Source organism: Sphaerodactylus townsendi, linkage group LG03 (genome assembly GCF_021028975.2).
Source record: "Sphaerodactylus townsendi isolate TG3544 linkage group LG03, MPM_Stown_v2.3, whole genome shotgun sequence".
NCBI classification, from domain to species: Eukaryota; Metazoa; Chordata; class Lepidosauria; order Squamata; family Sphaerodactylidae; genus Sphaerodactylus; species Sphaerodactylus townsendi.
The window spans coordinates 28302878-28317485 of record NC_059427.1 but is presented as its reverse complement, the minus strand read 5'-3'; the positions used below and the strand labels follow the sequence as shown (position 1 = coordinate 28317485).

The 14608-nt window shown below is 42.6% G+C and overlaps 1 protein-coding gene across 34 annotated transcripts in view; it reads left to right on the top strand.

Annotated features, from left to right (window-relative positions):
• Positions 1–14608, top strand: part of CADPS (calcium dependent secretion activator) — a 492336-nt gene that overhangs the window by 304021 nt on the left and 173707 nt on the right. The gene's annotated exons all lie outside the window — the stretch shown is intronic.

Sequence of the window (14608 nt, the reverse complement as noted above, 5' to 3'; positions counted from 1 at the left end):
TGCCTACTAGCAAATCTGACCCACTCTGGCCATGAAGCAATATTAAAATCATGCTGTAAGTGGATTTGCATGCCACAGAGAGAGTGGAAAGTGAAAGCAGGGCTAAAGGAAATACGTCCGTAGAAGAAATCTTGCCATGGTGGACATTTGGCTCCACCTCGCAGCAAATACCTTGTGCATAATCAGCTTCTCAGTTTTACTGTTTCTCATCCTTCTGTTTTTTTATGACTTGCAATAGCTTTTGGGAAAAATCTGAATCTAGAGGTGATTCTTATTCAGTGCAAGCAAGTAGGAGATTAGCAAATTACCATTCCTGCTTGAAGGCCTTCAATCCCCTCCAGCTCAGATTCCACAACTTTAGCCAGCTGCTTAGCTCTCTCAGCAGTGGATACAGTGGTACTTAGACAGTTCCTTAGTGTTCTCTGATACTGTTGGGCCTTTTAAAATGGCACTGTTCTTAGGGAAGTCTGGGCTCATGGCAGAATGAATATTTTGCATGCAGAATGCCCCAGGTGGAGTCTCTGACATCTCAGTTAAAGGATTTCAAGTTGAAGATGTTGGGTTAGACTTTTCTGTGAAGTGCTAGAGCGTCAGTGGTGTAGGCAGCACTGGTTGGTGCAGGCAGCACTGAAATAATCAATAAATGGTCCAACTCAGTATCAGACAAGTTTGTGTGTCCAAAATAAGTTTTTAATAGCCCCCCACCACCACCACTATCACCACTGCTTAACTGATGGTCTCTGTTTAGAATTGCACGGTCAATCTATCAGTGAAACCAAGACTGACAGGGGTGCAGGGCATGATTATGGTTTGTTTTTAAATTGTACTTCATGTTCTTTCCCCCTGGGGTGATCACTAGGGGCTGGCCATTTGGTAAAGCCAAATGAATATAAATAAATAAATAAAGCCCGGGGGGGGGGGTTGTTACTCTGAAAAAAAAACCAAATAGCCAAATAGCCTGGTGTTGAAAAAGCCTAGGAAAAAAAGTTTTACCTCCTGTCTGAAGCAGCGATGTTGCCAGGCAAAAATGAGCAGGTCTGTAGCTTGTGGGGAAGGGAGGTACTGCTAGACCTGGGTCTCCTGTTGACAGCAGATCAGTAACACCATTCTCCATCTTTGACTGATGAGCCATATGTGGTGCATAACAAGGTAACATCTAGTTAGAATACTGCAATGTGATTTGTGTGGGGCTGCCCTTGAAGAGTTTATGAAAGCTATAGTTGGTGTAGAATGCTGTATTCTGAATGGGTCACAAGGACCATATTACTCCATGCTTGTTCCACCTGTGCTGGTTCCCAATTTGTTTCTGGGCCCAATTCAAGGTGCTGGTATTGACCGTTAAAACCCTGTATGATTTGGCACCATTATACTATGTGGGCTGCCTACTCCCACGTGAATCTATCCAACTCTGTCATCTGCTGGTGCCCTTTTTCAGAATGGGACACTATTTGACTCTAGATAGGTAGGAGGTTGATTATGGCATTCCCTCCCCATGGAGATTCATCTATCTCACAATTTCATTGTCTTCTGCTGCCGAGTGAAGAATTGTCTGTTTCATCTGGCGTTCTGCACTGAAACTCATTCCCATTTATGTGTTTTATTTAACTGTTGTATATCTGTGTTTTTAAAATGAGTCTAATGTTTTTCACTTTGTGTCACCTTGGAGACCATAAGTTGAGTGTCAAGGCAGCTTGAAAACGTTTTAAACAAATAAATAAAATATTTAAATATAAAAGTTAACATTGATCTTTGGCAGGGAGAAAGTGCTACTCAGGCGAGATTGCACAGACATGGCCATGTCTCCTGTGGTCACAATCTTGCTTCACAAAGTGGGAACATAATCACCAGAGCTTCTGAGACTGCTCTTAATATTCAGGGTGGTTTCTGTAGACTTTGCTCAAGTCCAAGTTCATTTAAGTCTTTAATTATAAGTACAGGTACTTTGAAGTGTACTCAGCAACCAGATTTTTCAGGACTGGAAAAATGTAGATGTGTCAGCAACATATGTATGTAGATGTGTCAGTATGTATGTAGATGTGTCAGCAGTGTTGAATATTCTTAACAGTCCTCCATAGCAGGCTCAGACCGAGCACATTGCAGTAATCAAGACTATATATGATGAGCGTCTGGATACGTACATATGTAACTGCCATTAAGTCTTAAAAGACTTATTATTATTGTGGTAGATTTCACAGCTGCCAGATCTTTAGCTGGTTGTTGGCCTTCATTACAATTCAAGCCTCACCCAGAGGCCTAGGAAGTTATAATGTATTGGCATAGTATTCATGCGGATCTCAGCAGGGCTGCCTTCTGAATTTGACAGATGTTAATTTTGTCAATTCAAAGATGTTTCAAGTACTGCTCTAGTGTTTTGGGGATGGCGCCCAGCATGCTAATTACCACTGGGATGACCTCAGCTCGATTTTCAGATCATGGTGTCTAGTGACCTTCTCATGTTCTTTTTCAATGACCCTGCTGTCACCGGGTACTGCTATGTTAATGATGGTCACTTTCTTGTCCTCGATCACGGTGATGTCTAGTGTATTGTGTTTCAACACTTTATCCATTTGGATTTGAAAGTCCCACAGGATCTTGACCTTCTCATTTTTCGTTACTTTCTTTGGACAGTGTTCCCACCAGTTCTTAACTGTTCTTATGTTGTAATTCTTGCATAAATTCCAGTGGATCATCTTGGCCACTGAATTGTGCCTCTGTTTGTACTCAGTCTGGGCAATCTTTTTGCAGCAGCTGAGGACATGATCTACAGTTTCATCAGCTTCTTTGCACAATCTGCATTTTGCATCATCTGAGGATTTTTCAATTCTGGCCTTGATCAAATTTGTTCTAATGGCTTCTCTTGAGCTGCTAAAATCAGTGATTCAGTTTCCTTTTTCAGACTTCCAGTTATTAACTACAGCCAGGTCTTTTCCACCTTGTCCTTGATCTTCTCCAGAAATTGGCCGTGCAGAGTTTTGTTGTGCCAGCTTTCAGTCCTCATTTTAATCACATTTTTTCTGTATTCTTGTTTGGTTTTCTGGGTCTTCAGCAAATGTCTGTTCTTCACCTCAATCAATTCCTGTTCTTGACTTTTATTCACAAAATCGGCTAGCGCATATTTCTCCTCTTCACTGTTTACTTTACTTGCAGTAAGCCTCTGCCACCCGATCTCCGGGGAAGGTATAATCTATCAGTATCATTGCGTGGGTATAAGGCATGGTGTGTTGTCATAAACTTCCGAGTTTTTCTATCCAATGCATCCAACTCAGCCTGTATCCAGTTGATGATTCCTGCAATGTACCTGATGATGGGTATGGGCCAAGTGTTGATGGCCTTGATGGTATTCCTGCCTTTTAATTTAGATTCCAAAATTTTCCTGACTCTCTGGGTGTATTCTCTGCTCACTAGTCTACACTTGCTCATGCTTGATGTTACTAGCTGCCTCTTGGTTGCTGAGTTGTTTGGTTGATGAGTTGGCCATCAGGCATTACTATGCCATCACTCTCAGTGATCTTGCCCCTCTTTATTGCCACAGTGGCACACTTTTCCAGGCCAAATTCCATTGAAATGTCTGTGCTGAATATTCGGACTGTGTTCACTAGTGACTGGATTTCTGTGTGTGATTTCCCATACAGCTTCAAATCATCCATGTGAGATTTTTCCCGAGTCTTTGCCCATTTGATATCCCAACTTCGTTTTCTTTAAAATTACTGTTAGTGGGATCATGGCAATGATAAGCAGTAAGGGTGATAGTGAATCACCTTGGAAAATTCCTTGCTTAATGTTGACTGTTCCGAAGTTTTCATTTCCGACTGTCAGTTCAGTTTTCCACTGTCTCATCGCTTTTTCAGTGAATACTCAAATGTTTTAGCTGACGACAGTTGTTTCCAAGCATTTCATGATCCAACTATGGGGCAGTGAGTCAAATGCCTTCTTGTAATCGATCCAGACATATGCAAATTCGTTCTTCGATTCTTGCAGTCTATCAGGAGTTGATCTTTTGTCTATCATTTTGTCTATCAGGAGTTGATCTTTTGTACTTCTGCTCCTTCTTTTGTTCCCTTTGTGTTCCACCGGCAGGATGTTATTTACTTCCAAGTAGTCCATGATGTTATCTGCTATTATGCCGGTGAGCAGTTTGAGCATTGTGGCCAAACATGTTATTGGCCTGTAGTTTCCAGGTGTTGTTCCTTTCTGAATCAAGTATGTCCTCCCAGTTGTTAGCCATTCATCCATTTCACCATTTCGCATGGTTTCACTGAACTGCTTGGCCATTGTCGAGTGCAAACTGGTTAGGTATTTCCTTTATTATTATTATTGTCATCATCATCATCATCATCATCATCATCATCATCATCAGTAGTAGTAGTAGTAGTTGTTGTTGTTGTTAGATTTGGTATACTGCCCTACCCCCTACCCCTCCCTCCCCTCCCTCCCCTTCCCTTGCATGCCACCCCTCCCCCTCTCTCCCCTGTCTCCACTAGGGTGGGTGGGCCATGTCCAGATGCCAGGCCTCCTCCCCCTCCCTCCTCTCCCTTATATGCCACCCTCTCCCTACCTCCCCTCCCCTTCACAATAAAACCAACAAACAAAACAAGTCAATGTACAACAGAATACAAAACAATACAAATCAGAATGGTGCATTAAAATCCATTAAAATTCAGCCCACATTATAGATGGTGTCCAAACCCCAATTCCCCTACTCCCATGGACCAGCAAATTGCCAGAGATGGTATGGACAGATAGTACATGGGGGGATCAAGAGGAGGCCGACAATCCGTGACCAGCCTCCCCAAAGGCTTATTTTACAAGTCCTGCGAAACTCACCAAGGTCCCACAGGGCCCTAATAGCTGGAGGAAGAGCGTTTCACCAGGTGGGGGGCCAGGGCCGTAAAAGCCCTGTCCCAGGTTGAGCGGCCAGGGAACCCTAGTAAATTTGTCTCCAGAACGCAGAGGCTGAATTGGGACATATGGGGTAAGGCAGTCTCAATGGTATGAGGGCCCCAGGCTGCAAAGGGCCTTGCTGGCGACCCCAGCAAGGAGCTTTTGAAGCAATGAGAAGCAGGGATTGTTTGCCATTGGCTTCCATCACAGAGTCATATTTGATGGTCTCCCATCCAACCACCCACCCTACTTAGCCTCCAAAATCTGACAAGAATGGGCTATACCATGTCATCTTCCCTTCCAGAGCCTGAAGTATGGTTGCAAAATCATGGTTTTCCAAGAAAGAAAAAAACTGAAGCTAGTTACAGCTGACTTATGGCAACCCCATAGGGTTTCCGAGACAAAAGGAGATGGTTTGCCATTGCCTGCATCCACATTACAATTCTGGTATTCCTTGGAGGTTGTCCATCCAAATACTAACCAGTGCCAAGCCTGCTTAGCTTCTCAGATCTGATGAGATCAGACTCACCTGTGGCTATTCAGGTCAGGGTTGCATACTTCATATGAAACCTAAATGCCCTTTCAAGCAATGGAGCATATTACCCACCAATGCAAATGTATTTATTTGTCTATTTGGGGTGCATTTGTGCTGTCTTGCATATGTCCTCAAGACAAATTGTAAACCTAGTATAAATCAGATAACAAATTGAAATGAAAATACACAATAAAAACCTTATATAAAACTACCACAAAGCTTCCAAATCAGTCCACTTTTAGGAACCATAAAACATCAAATGCCATCCCATTCATTAATCTAGTTCAAAGACCTTCTAGAATATCTTCAGTATACTGTAAAAGCTATAAGAATAACATCAATCTTATCTCTGTGGGGGGAGAATTCTACAACCTGGGGCAGCAGTGTAAAATACCTTCTCATAGATCCCAGCCAGTCTAACATCAACAAGGCCTGGTTCCTACAGGAAGAAACTCTCCAAGGGCTTCACAAACTTGGGCAGGTTAATGCAGATGGATTTGGATTTTCAGGTATACTACCGTGTTTCCCCGAAAATAAGACAGTGTCTTATATTAATTTTTGCTCCCAAAGATGCGCTATGTCTTATTTCCAGGGGATGTCTTATTTTTCAGTGTTCTGTTCGTAGGGCATGCTTCCAAACAAAAACTTTGCTACGTCTTACTTTTGGGGGATGCCTTATATTTCGCACTTCAGCAAAACCTCTACTATGTCTTATTTTCCAGGGATGTCTTATATTCAGTGAAACAGGGTAGATCAAGTTATTTTGGACTTTGAAGATCAAACTATAGCATCACATGGTTTTCCATAGTCGTGAAAATGACTTATCACAGATAAGCAAAAGGCAACAGGTCTTGGCAGGGAATCGGGAAAAGAAGCAGAAGTGTTGTTTGCACCATTTACTGGAGCTGCCTGCCATAGTTTTCATAGCCACAGGCTCCTCTGCAGTTCTTCTCTGCCAGTGGCCTTTCAGAAGAGGCCCAAGCTGTCCATCATTTGCACTTTTTCACTCTAATGCTTCTTTGATTGGTGCCTTTTTGTCCTGAGATTAGACATGCCATGACTAATATAATCTGTTCTACTATCTTTGAAATGTACCCAAAAGCTACAGAGGCAAGAATGACTGCTTCTTCTGAGCAAGATGTAACAAAAGGTGGGGGGGGGGGACATAAATGAAAATGCATATTCAAAAGGAAGATGGTGTAGCAGAAATTCCAACACATAAAGTGGCAAGAAGACAAATTGATGGATGCCAGGATTTATATACAATGTCCAGTAGGGCAGGGTGCTCTCTGAAATAGACTAAGGATGTGAACATGGTTTGCGTGTTGGGATTCTGAAGGCTGAGTCAAGAATCAAAGGACACCTTCAGCAACTATTTGCTGAAATGCGGCAGACTCTGGAATCTATATCTATAAACGCGAAATACCACTGACTGACTCACTGACTGACTCATCAAAAGAACTCAAAAACCACCAAACCTACAAAGTTGAAATTTGGCACACCAGTTCATTATGTGGTTTAGGTGCTCACTAAGAAAGGATTTTTCAAAATATTCAGTTTTACTCGAGTTATTACACATTTACTGTTTTAACTGCTTACCTCTGGCCATCTGCACGAACATTCTAAGGGCAAACCAGCCCCTCAGTCCACAGACATGCTGCACGAACATTCTAAGGGTGACAGTTAAATACCACCAGCTTCAACAAACAGGCTGCAAAAAAGCATGCTGAATGTAACCCCAAAGTTAACAGACAGGCTGTGAAAAAGTACTCCTCTACCCACCCTCACGTTATCAACACCGCTACAGCCAAATACAATCAAAATGGATTACAAACCACACTATCACCTTGGACTACTAATCATATGTCGGGTTTTGCATATGGACATCAGATTGATTACTGTGCAGACAAGTTTACTTCTCTCAGCCTCCGATCACCCTGTGCTTGGTGTCGTGCTCTGAAGTGGCGGGATGAATCCCCAGGAATGTGCTGCAGTGGCGGTACAGTCCAGCTCCCTGCCCTTCAACCCTACCCTGAACCTCTTCACAGCCTTCTCACTCATCAGCATCCAATGACAGAACGCTTCCTTTCTGCACCCCGAAAATACAATGGCTGCATCCACATGACGTCTTTTGGAGCCCATCAGGTGAAAGAGAGCAATAACACATTGCATTATAAAAAGACAACTACAGGAAGCTGCTGCAAAATATGGAAAAACAAACCCGTCATTCCACAGACAGGCTGTGAGGAAATATGCTGCATGTCACCCCAAAGTTCACAAACAGGCTGTACAGAAGTATGTTCGAATGTCACCCCAAAAATTATAGAGAGCCTGTGATGAAGTATGCGTATCGAAGCACGGGTGCCTTGCTAGTTACATGATAAATATAGAGGATCTCAGTAGACATCACACCAGAAAGACTGTGTAAGGAGGATGGAGTTGATGAGGGTGAAGTTTAGCATTGCCAGCCTCCAGTGGAGGCTGGGTATTTCCTGGGATTACACCAGACCTCCAAACAACAGAGATCAGTTCACCTGGAGAAACTGGCCACTTTGGAAAGTAGATTCTATGTCATTATACCCTACTGAAGTCTTTCCCCTCCCCAAACCCCAGGTTCCACCCTCAAAATCTCAAAGCATTTCCCAACCCAGAGCTGGCGGCTCTAGCAATGTTATTGGTGGTTCATCCATGGGTGGGGAGGGGTGGGGGAGCATGAGTTGGAGAGAATTTAAGGAAGAAAGTAAGTTTAGAAGGAATTCATATACAAGAGCAAGCAGGAGGAGACACTAAGGAGCAAAATAGATTCACAAATGCAGAACAGTGCCATTCACTAACCAACCTATTACTTCTTATTCCGTGTTACAGGAACTGCCAACCTATGGCCCAACTCTGTTCTGTAGCATATGTCGTAGGCTATAACACAAATGATATATTAATGTTATAGGCAAGTCTGCCTCAGTTATAATTTAATGATGCAGACCAAATTCGACTGCCCATTTTTGTGAAGTTTTAAAAAAGAGGGAATGAACAAAAATTATACATTTGAAGGGGTAAACTGCACAGTAGGGTCAAGACATGAAATAGCACTCTTGAATCAAGTGCAAGGATAACCACTTATGGAAATGTTGAAGCATATAGCTGTTTTTTTCTCAAATACGCTAACCTCAACACAATTTATTGCTAAGTCACCTTTATAAAATATTTGCATTTTCACAAATGTGCCCTTTTCTCTTTGATGATTTTCTCCCATCATTGAGTTGCCCTAGAAAGCCAAATTCTATTTTCTGAAATTGGTCCATCTTTTATTTAAATGTTGTTTCGCTGTCGGTAGAATGCTGTTGAAGAATGAAGCCGCCCAGCGTTTCTGATGTCTGGGAAATACTTCTGTTTCAAGCCCTTCTCAAAAGCTAAATTCCAATAGCTCTGCTGAGGGGAGACAGAGAAAAGAAATCGCCATCAGAGGCCTCATGTGACAGCCCACCTTCTGCGTTATTCTCAATCGGCATCTTCGTTTTCACACATGCGCTTTCTGGCGATCAGAGTAATGAAAGGAACGATGTCTGTTTCCCATGCCTTTGATTCTGCCCCTCATTATTTTAATCACTTTTCAATCTGTTCTGGATTTGGCCCAACAAGAATAAGCAAATCCCTTCGACGGAGTTCTTAATTGATATTTCTTCCACTCTCCTCAACAGTAGCTATTTTGGCATCCAGAAAAGATTTGGTGTCATCTGAGTGGTAGGAAATATATTTTAATCTTTTCACAGCAGCATCATTTCAAAGACGTAGCATTTGGGGTGGCAGATGGGGTGGCAAAGAAGTTGCCTAAAGGGGCAGGGCACTGATATAGTCGCCGCAGGAACTTTTCAATTAAAAGATAAAAGATTTTGCAGTTTGGAGGCATTAGAGAGATGCCTTATATCAGTCATTCAGCATTTGTATCAATATTGAAGAGTTTGCAATATTTTGGAATGGGCTGCTAGAGTATTCTTGTCCTACTTAACAATTTTAAAATTATTTGAAGGAGAGTCAACCTGAAAAAAAGCTTCCATTCCTAGACACTGTCTCTTCAGTAAAATGACAGCATCATCTTCTGGCATGATGGGATAGATTTGCAAGGATGTTCCATTGTTCATTCATGCCTGTGTAACCTTTAGTTGACTGTTGTAACACTTTTTGTCTTGTGCGGTTGCCCTTGAAGAGGCACATGATGCACTGCTGGGAGTATAATAGCAGTGTCTTGCCAATGAGCAGGCTTCCAATTGCCTTCCAACCATATCTTACTAAACCAGTCAACCTACAGAAACTCAAAACAGCGTAGGCTCTACACTACATTAAAAACCTGCTTCTTGTGCCTTTGCTAACCAAGGGAAGATTCTGGATCTTACATTCTCTTTCTGCCTAGGGAGATATTGGCCGTGTGTAGATATTTCATCTGCAGATACATAAGGGCAGGGGGTGGGGTGAGAAATCTGCTACAAGCCTCCATGCATTAGAAATGCTGGCTGCGAGGGTGATTCCATGCATACAAACCAAATACGCATAGACTCTGAATACATAATCTGTCCCTTCCCTTTTCACAGGTACAGACTGCAGAGTTTATGTGTATCTTCATGCATGCATGGAGGATAGTGGGCAGACAAGAGTAGAATCTAAAACATGAAGTCCTATTTCACCCCTATACATTCAGCTGCATCCAATCCAATCCAATCCAAAAACCTTTATTAGGCATAAAACCGGAAGTTCCGAACATTCCAGGTACAATAACAGGATCATTGTTACATATCATGTAGGACACTTGATTTTCTCTGTCCCTTGTGAGAATTTCACCATCTTCTCCATGCAGTGACCCAATCATATCCTTTTTCTTCCTTAGCAAAGGACATAACCAAAAAAGCCCTTTTCATTGTTTTTAACATCTCTTGCAAGTCTGAGTTCATTGTGAGCTTTAGCTTTTCTGACTTTCTCCCTACATGTCTTGGCTATTTGTTTGAATTCCTCTTTCGTAATTTCCCCTCTTTTCCATTTCTTGTACATATTCATTTTACATCTTAGCTCACTTGAGAGTTCTTTAGATATCCATCCTGGTTTTTTTAGACACCTCCCATTTTTTTCTCCTCATTGGAATTGTTTGAAATTGTGCCTTCTCTTTTAGTATTCTAAACCACTGGATCACATCCAGTAGTTTTTTAAGTTTACTGAAATCAGCTTTCTTAAAGTGTAGAACATGTGTCCGACTAGACATCCCCTTGGCATCCCCTTTCCATTGTATAACCAACTCCAGGAGAATATGGTCACTCCCACCTATGGACTCTACCACCTCCACCCCATTAATCCGCAAGGCAAGTGAGGAAATTGTTGGGCCTGGTAGTCTTAGCAGAGTTTGACTCCCAGCAAATATCTGGGTAATTGAAATCTCCCATTACTACTATTTCTCTTTTTTGTGAAACTTTGGTCATCTGCTCCAGGAAGGCATCATCCAACTTTTAGTCTGGCTTGGGGATCTGTAATAGTCCCCCACAATGAGATCACTGTTGTTTTTCTCCCCCTTAATTTTTACCCAGATGCTTTCAACCTGTTTCCCAGGATTTAAGTCATGGGCCTGCTCACAGGCGTAATGATCCCTGACATATAGTGCTACTCCCCTGTATTTCCTAGTTGATCTATTTCTCTGAAATAGGTTATACCCCTCAGTTATTACATTCCAGTCATGAGATTCATCCCACCAGGTTTCAGTGATGCCTATTATATCATATTTATTATGCTTTGTTAAGATAATTTCCTTCAAATACCTATCTAAATGACTACATAAAGTAACAACCTCATATTTCTTATGGAAGGTGGACAGTACAGTGCCCTTATGGAACAGTATAGTGCCCATATTTCTTATCGAAGGTGGACAGTATAATTCCCTTCAGAGAGAGCATTACATAAAGCTGGAGCCACTACCCAAAAAGTGGTTGTTCGAATATTCTAAGAAGGGTTCTACTGGGACAACTCCAGTCAGGATCTGAGGTAGCAAAATAGTTTATCCCAGGAACGACTATCTTTCATCTGTTGACCTAGATTGTTTAAGTGCTTAGATATCAAAACCATCATCTTGAAATGGTCCCATGTATCTTTTCCAAGACACATGTATAATTGTCTGATTCAGCACCAGTTTTGACTTCCAGATAGGTTTCAAGGGCACATACCACCATGCAGTAATCTAACCTTGAGGTAACAGAAGCATGGATCAGCATGGCCAGGTCCACAGGGCTCAGGAAGAGAGACAATTTCCATGCCAAATGCAGTCTTTGCCTCTGCAGTTCTCTGACCTTCTGACAAAAGTGTGAGATTTAATAATACCCTCAAGCTTCTTATACAGGTAGTTCAGATTGAATACCGCCCCATCCAAAGTGGATAGGAAAGTTTCTGCCAAAGACTACATCTTACTGACCACCATCACCTCCATCTTGTCTCTCAAATTTATCTTGTTCTCCCTCAACACCTTGATCACAGCCTCCAGACAGTAGTTCAGCAAGGAGATCACTGCCTTTAGTGAATTATTCAAAAGAATAAATAAGCATAATGTCATCAGCATACCAATGACATCCACATGAAAGTTAAACAGTATAGGTGAAAGGATCAAACTCCTCAGCATCCCAGTAGAGTAGATCTAATGCTCCTAGTTCTTCATCATTCACCATGATTTTGCGGGTGTTCGCAGACAGAAAAGACTGAAGCCATATAACCATGCCACTCAAATTGTCTGTCTTCTCAAGATGCTCCAGTAATATGTGGTGTCCATGGTGTCACTCAGCAGAAAGATTTTACAAAACAAAACAAGATACATTTTCCTCACCCAGTTGTATTCAGAACCATTCACTATGGCTCATCCAGTAACTCAGCCACAACTCTCTCAGTTATTTTTCTCAGTGGTACATTTGATGAAGGCTACATTTGGTGAGTTACTAATGAAAACAATGAAATGCTCACTTTGTCTCTATAAGATTTGATTAACCAAGTAGAACAACCGTCCAGGCTACGCATAACTGACTTCACAAGCCCTAGGATCTGATCACCATCATTCAAGGAGATCGATCCAAAACTATCCCTGCCATACTGGCAAGATGATGCCTCTGATATCTCTATTACCAGATGTGCCTCTAAAGTGGGAGATTCAATCTGCGATATTTTAACAGCAAAGAATAGGAAAACCCATCACCATTCATGACTAGATTCCTATGGGATTAATTTATGACTAGATTCCTATGGGATTAATTCAGAATTATCCTGAACAATTGCACTGATGCAATTTAGCTAATGCAGTCATAGCAGGGAGGGGGGATTTTCTTTGCCACTATCCCCACCACTTCAAATAGGTTCCTTGGAGGCTTTCCCCACTACAGAAGGGAGCTAAGTTCGACTCGGTTCCCTTCAGTGGAGGGCGATTCCAGGCTGTTCCCACAGCAACTGAGTTGGCCCCCTGGAACCGAGCTAAGTAAACGGGATCATCTTGGTGCCTGTTTCGCTCCTCGATCATGATTGGCGCTTGTGTTATGGCAGGAAATGGGAGCGTTCTTTTTTTTTTTTACAGTTTACAGTTTACATTCACTTTCTGCTCGCCACGACTCTCCCGTTCTGCACATGCCACAAAAGCGGCTTGTGATTGGTTGAACGGATGAGGTGTTGTTTCGATGCTTCCCCACTTTGAAGCGGTATCGACCTTGTTCCGGCAGAAAAGTGTAGTTCATAACTGCGACAAGGATGTTGCAGTTCTGAGGGGGGGGGGGCTGAGACAAAACAATGTTGAAGCCTTTCCGGAGTGGCAGAGTGGGGGGGGGGGGATTCACTGAGGCAAACCTAGGTAGAAACCAGTTCAACTCTGTCAGTGGGGAAAGCCCCTTGGTGTACTTTGTTGGTATGTCTTTCCTGCTGCCGGTGTTCTAATCTTTGTCCAACCCTCTTCATATTTCTGTCTCCCTAGTAAAACAGGGAACTGGGCTTCTGCTTAAGGATAACAAAGAAAGTTTAGGAGTGACTCTGTGAATTGCCTCCAAGAATCTGGCATGCCAGGCCCCAATAAGCTATCAGTAGCGTTAAAATGGAGGTTCTCAAAATCCCCAAGAGCTTCCTGTTAATTTCTGAAGCCAGACTATCCTCATCAGCCCTCTGCCTTTCCGGGGGGGGGGGGGGTTCTATGACCAACTGGGCATGATTACATAATTTTCTAACCATGATATGGTCAAAACATTCCACTGCTTTATCAGACCACCATTTCCCTGCCTCATGCAGAAGGCTGAATCTAACATATGACCTTCCTTGGGTGTAAGGCCCATTAGAGATAGCAGGGTGCAGTGGTTAAGAGCAGTGGATTCTAATCTGGGGGACTGAGTTTGATTCCCCACTCCTCCAAGTAAAGCCTGTTGGGTGACCTTTGGTTAGTCACAGTTCTCTCAGAATTCTCTCAATCTATACAGAGGCAGGCAAGTCTCTTGCCTTGAAAAACCTACAGGGTCATCATAAGTCATCTGTGTTGTCACAGCACTTTTGACAAGGTCCATTACCATTTGAGATACTCTTAAGGTGCCTAAATTGTCCATGAATTTTCAGGATGGACTGTGAAGGTTGCCTCAGCATGAATGTTGAAGGAGCCCAGAAGAACCTGTCCAGGGTCCTGAACTATGTCCAAGGACACCTACACAAGCTCAGCCAAGGCTCCTGCTGATAAGCTAGGGCTAGGCAGACAATGCACCATTAAGAGACTCACACAGACTCTGACACCCAAAACAATATGCATCAATCAATGCCTGCAATCATCTGCATCAGGAATCTGAAAGGAAAGGTACTCCCAGAGAATCACTACATCCATACCCGTTTGGCCCTTCATTTCGAATCTAATGAAGGGCAGAAAATCTAGCTGGGGTTATGAGTGATATATTTTCATTGTCAGCTTCATGGAGCCAGGGTTCAGTCACATACACCTGGTCAGCTCGCCCATTCATATATCAGGGAGTTCTTGTTTTTAACAGACCCAGCAAGAATCAACATGAAGTTCCAAGTGCCCCAGTGTGTCCTCTCATGTTAACCCATTCGTCTCCAAAAACTACCACCTCCCCTATGACCATGCCTCCCTAAACCTCTCGGTACAGTTGGTCTCTATATCATAGAATGTCACAGATATGGACCATAACCCATTAGTTATCACAT